The 5,532-nt window shown below is 41.3% G+C and overlaps 1 long non-coding RNA gene across 1 annotated transcript; it reads left to right on the top strand.

The window, feature by feature from the left end:
- Positions 1-624: 624 nt before the first annotated feature.
- On the top strand, positions 625-3,985 carry LOC139452431 (uncharacterized). The gene is made up of 3 exons (XR_011652371.1): positions 625-707; positions 2,306-2,535; positions 3,944-3,985. It is a non-coding gene; the product is annotated as an uncharacterized lncRNA (long non-coding RNA).
- The last annotated feature ends 1,547 nt before the right edge of the window (positions 3,986-5,532 follow it).

Raw genomic sequence — 5,532 nt, 5'->3', positions numbered from 1 at the left:
ATTATTAACATACCGCCGTCTTATAGCTGGAATATTGCTGAGTGCGGCGTTAAACAACAAACCAACAACCAACGGTGTGAAAGGATACGTTCACCTAATCGTGAACACCTGGTATCACCCCTATGTGATAGTGATTTATAAACACCGGCGCATGGTACAGTCGGAATCCAACTATCCATTCTGCTTTTAGCACAAATGTCTTATGAATATGAGAAGGGTTATATCTCGTTTATCTAAAACTCGATTTCAATCACTGGTTTGTCTGGTCCAGAATCGTAATTTTTTTACGCCACTGAGATTTTGTCATCTGAGGCGTTAAACAACATTCACTAACTCACACGGCCCGTGGATCGATGCTCATGATGTCAATCACTGGATTGTCTGGTCCAGACTCGATTATCAAAAGACCGCCGTCATAAAGTTGTAATATTGCTGAGTGCGCGTAAACAACAAACAAACAAATCACTAAACCATCTCCACACGTACTATTTAATAATCTAGGCGTTTAATGACATTTGTGTTTCAGTTGGCATGGTGTCCAACACCAGACGTGTCCGAACATTCACATTGTTCAAGCAGAAATACACCTGGAATGAAGCTCAAGATGTCTGTGATCAATTTGGACAAAATATGCTGACCGTCAAGAATCCGGAAGAGGTGACTGTTTTTCAGATAATCGCCGAAAAATGGGAAACAGATGGATATCTGTAAGTTGTTCCTTTACACATATCAATACCTAGGATACCCTTACATCTCGCGATCGTGTAGTTTTCCATTTTGTGGTGACATTTTTCTTTTCACGAGTCAGTCACATTTCCGAATCTATCCTATGGTATATTTTTCCTAAATGTTGTGCTATATAGTTCGTTATAAGCGTGTTCGTTATAAATGTAGTTTACTGTATCTCTAAGAGGAATATGATTTAGCGAAAATTCTCAATAAACATAAAATGTATTATTTTCAACGTTCCATCACTCCAAATAATTCGTTGGCCCTGAGTTAGATATCGGTTACGTTCAAACATGAAAGTTCATATCTTTTTCAAAAAGAAACAACCCGTGAAGATCCGGGTAGAGAATTGTCTGGTCCAGACTCGATTATTTACAGACCGCCGTCATATAGCTGTATTACTGCTGAGTGCGGCGTTAAACAACAACCCAACCGACCAACAATTTAAAAAGAAACACTGATCGAATTTTCTTAAATGATGATTATGACTGATTATTACAGGTTTAGGCAGGTAGTCGTGTTACAGCATGAAACAATACATCGTCGCTACTTCTCGGGTTTGTACTCAATGAATTCCTCACCCGTAAATAAATGCAGCATGTACATGCAGTCACTATGTTCAAGCGAGAGGGTAACCAGTGAGTCTTCAGTTCAATGAGTGCTCAGATGTAATCTCGTGCAATGTTTGGAAAACTTTTGTTTGTTTTTTGTTGGTAGTATATAACAACTATATGACGGCGGTCTGTAAATAATCGAGTCTGGACCAGACAATCATGACATGCATGAACCAAGTCAGCGAGGCTGACCACCCAAACCCGTTAGTCGCCTTTTACGACTAGCATAGTCGCCTTTTGCGGCAAGCATGGGCTGCTGAAGACGCAAATACGATGACATGCATTAACCAAGTCAGCGAGCCTGACCACCCGATTCCGTCAGTCACCTCTTACGACAAGCATAGTCGCCTTTTACGGCAAGTATGGATTTACTCGACACATTGCTTAGTTGTCAGGCAACGGTAGAGTTCCAACAATTCCGTGAAGATCCGGGGTAGAATAGATCTTCAGCAACCCATGCTTGCCGTAAAAGGCGACTATGCTTGTCGTAAAGGGCGACTAACGGGATCGGGTGGTCAGGCTCGCTGACACGGTTGATACATGTCATCGATCCCAATTGCGCGGATAGATGCTCATGATTTCAATCACTTGAAAATACAACAGAAAACATCACACATATACTGATATCAAAGGTCTGACATTCTGACCAGGGGAAATAGTTCTTCTGTTCAATACGACAGGAAGCATCACACATGTTGGTTGGTTGGTTTGTTGTTTAACGCAGCCCTCAGCAATATTACAGCTATATGACGGCGGTCTGTTAATAATTGAGTATGGTCCAGACAATCCAGTGATTAATATCATGAGCATCGATCCACGCAATTGGGATCGATGACATGCATCAACCAAGTCAGCGAGCCTGACCGACCAATCCCGTTAGTCGCCTTTTACGACAAGCATAGTCGCCTTTTACGGCAAGTATAATAACAAAGGTCTGACTCCCTGGTCTTCTACATACACAGGACCGGCGACTTGTGGACGGGAATTTACGACAGAGAACAAGACGACGCGTCCGTGGTTCAGTATCGCTGGCAGGGAGACTGTAGCCCACTTGGCAGCTCGACTCTGTGGTATAACAACGAACCTAATTACCAAGATGTCGACTTCTGTGTACGACTAGACAGAGATGACTTCCAAATCCGTACAACCAAGTGCAATATTAAGTCCTGCGTTGTGTGTCAGAAGGAAGAAGGTATTTTTTGTATAATGATGATTATTACTGAACTTTTACTTTTCCATACTATACTTACCAGCGTCAAGCAACAAACATATATGTTTTATGCAAATTGTGTGAATGGCGGATGCCACCGGTAGGACGGGACCCTTTTCGCGAACACCTGATATTAATATATTCACCGTTTTTTCAGCTTTTACGCCCGGTGGAATCTGTTTTGTTGGATACTCGGGCCAGGCTATTGCCATTTTACAATTTGTTTCATGGTGGGTTCCCGACACGTAATATTACAATCATATTATGACGCTCTGTAACAGTGAATGGACCAGGAATAGACAAATTAGTTGATAGTGTGATCGGGTGTGCCAATTGATACTCAGGAAAGACATCGTGATGTTATATCAGGGCCGCTATTGTTTATATCTCCTTCCACAAAAACTCTGGTGGCCCATTCGTCTAAGGCGCCGCAATGATTTTGCAGAGCTGCGTCCCAATGATTATGGGTTTGAATCCCGGTTCCCCCCAATTATGCTTCAAGGTCTGTCATCACCATGCCCGTACTAAAGGGTTTCACCAAATTGGTAAACGTCTGGGACCAACATCACTTCCGGGTTTCCCCTCACAATATGCAGACACGCCTTGATGTAACTGGAATACTGTTCAAAACGGCGTTGAACCCAACTGATTTTCTTAAAGGACCGACCATTCATTGGGGAAATCATACTTTTCTTAGATTATATACAATCCACACTCTCTAGGCCAGTTTCATTTCTTCCTCTGTTTGGTCTAATTAATGTTGCTTGATTAAGGTGATACATGCACATGCATATGAATGTGGGATTAGTAGTATGGATCTAAACAGCATTCCGCACTGAACAGATAAAATGCATGCATTACATCCTGGCTAGAATAGGTCTTGCAAAGGCGACTTTGCTTGTCGTAAGAGGCGACTAAAGGGATCGGGTGGTCAGGCTCGTTGACTTGGTTGATGCATGTTATCGTATCCCAAATGCGTGGATCGATGTTCATGTGGTCAATCACTGGATTGTCTGATCCAGACTCGATTTTTTTTACAAGCCGCCGTCATATAGCTGGACTATTGCGGCGCTAAGCAGCAAACAAACAAACAAACATTCCTTTAATGTATTGTTTCTTACAACGTTTCTGTCCTTGGGCCGACATCTCATTTAGGACCGACAGATGAGCATCTGGTAGTCACAATATATACTTGGTTGAAAGTGTGTCATTGCACCCTGACGGTTTGTATCCTTGCACATGCTATAAATAGCTGGTTTACCTGCTCCAGAATCGATCAGCAGAATCGTAGCTAGAATATATATACTGCAGAGTTAGAGAACATTCACTCTATTTCTATTTTTCCTCTGTCACTGAATGCCAGTAATATACTTTGGATTTCAATCTCCAGGTGAGTGCCCGTTCGAGACGCTGGAGGATCGACTGATCACGGAAACGCACGTCAACGTATCGAGTCAGGACGTGGCCTCCTGTCAACGACTGTGTCGGACTACGGACTCTGGGGACACGGAGTGTGCCGCGTGTGACTACACACCCAGTCTCAGTCTCTGCAGGATGGCCATGAGGAGCACCCTGTATATAGGAGAAGAACAACCGGCGACATCAGCGTCAGCATCTTCCACTGTCCACATCAAGAGATGCTTCACAGGTAACGTACAGCACAAACTGGCTGAATCAATATCTGGTATTGGGTCTTGGTATGGTATCATAAATGTAATACAAACATTGATATTCTTGGAGATCGGCGACCGGCGACCACGGCTCAAAATTAGGTAACATCGGATACAAAAGGGTACATAAAGAGATACTTTATACGTAAGAAAAGGTATACGTTTGAAATAATATCATAGTGGAAGTAATTTCAGAAGATTACAGTATCTTCTAAATTCGAATCTGAACGTTTTTGAAAACAGATGGGTGTTTTTTGGTTTTGTGTGCAATGTTTTACGCCTTGTCTTTGCAAAAAAAATATATACTTGTCTTGCATGTCATCTTTGAATTTATCTGATTTTTCGATGTTTTAGGGAATTCACATTTCGTTGAGAGTGAATGAGTGAGTTGGGTTTTTAACGCCGCTTTGAACAGTATTCAAGTTATATCAAGGCGTGTCAGCTCATTGTGGTAGGAAAGCATGAAGTGATGCAGACGTTTACCACTTTGGTGAAACCCACTAGTATGAATATGTTGATGACAGATCTAGAAACATAATCTGAGCGAACCGGGATTCCAACCAACAATCATTGGGACGCAGCTATGCACAATCATATTTCTGTCGTGTTCAAGGGACTCAAATCTGTACAGCGAATTGCGGCACCTTTTATAATTGGGTCACCCATGTCCCAATTTGATTAAGCCATTACGCTTGCAAAGCACATTTGTACGCATTAATTTTACTTTTTCGTTATATTTAACAACGGAAATAATTTTGTTATTATCACTGTAACGTATTGTAAAGAGTGCTATACATATTTTTCCGAGTTTCACCGTATTATTATCACTGTCCACGAAGATCGATATTTGACGGGTTTTTCATATGCAGTTATGTAGACGAATGTAGAAACGTCACTCCCATTATTCAGCTGTCCCTGTAATCACTAACTAACTCTTGTCCTGCAGCGCATTTAATCAAAGGCTATACGTAAACTATCGTGGAAGTGATTTTGATAGAACACAACAATCAAGCTACAATTGACTTAAAGTACGCTCGTATGAATTAATGATGTCGTTTTCAAACTGAAGTGAATCTAGTTTTTAATTCGTCGCTTTCGTACCAGATGACATCAAAAGGAACGCTAAAAAATATTGAACTTTTTATTTAGTGTCGTATATAAATACTACAACGATAATGGTGCGGAAGCCCTTCGGTGCATGTTAGAAGTTCAACTTAGTTCAAAATATTATTTAAAAGGGTTAAAAACTTCCCTAAAACATGTTTTATGTGCTCGGGTGAAATCACATTTTTCTCTGTCTAGTGAGAAA

This window comes from Haliotis cracherodii, unplaced genomic scaffold, assembly GCF_022045235.1.
Source record: "Haliotis cracherodii isolate W230 unplaced genomic scaffold, xgHalCrac1.p SCAF_9, whole genome shotgun sequence".
Taxonomy (NCBI): domain Eukaryota; kingdom Metazoa; phylum Mollusca; class Gastropoda; order Lepetellida; family Haliotidae; genus Haliotis; species Haliotis cracherodii.
This window is presented reverse-complemented; position numbering and strand designations above follow the sequence as displayed.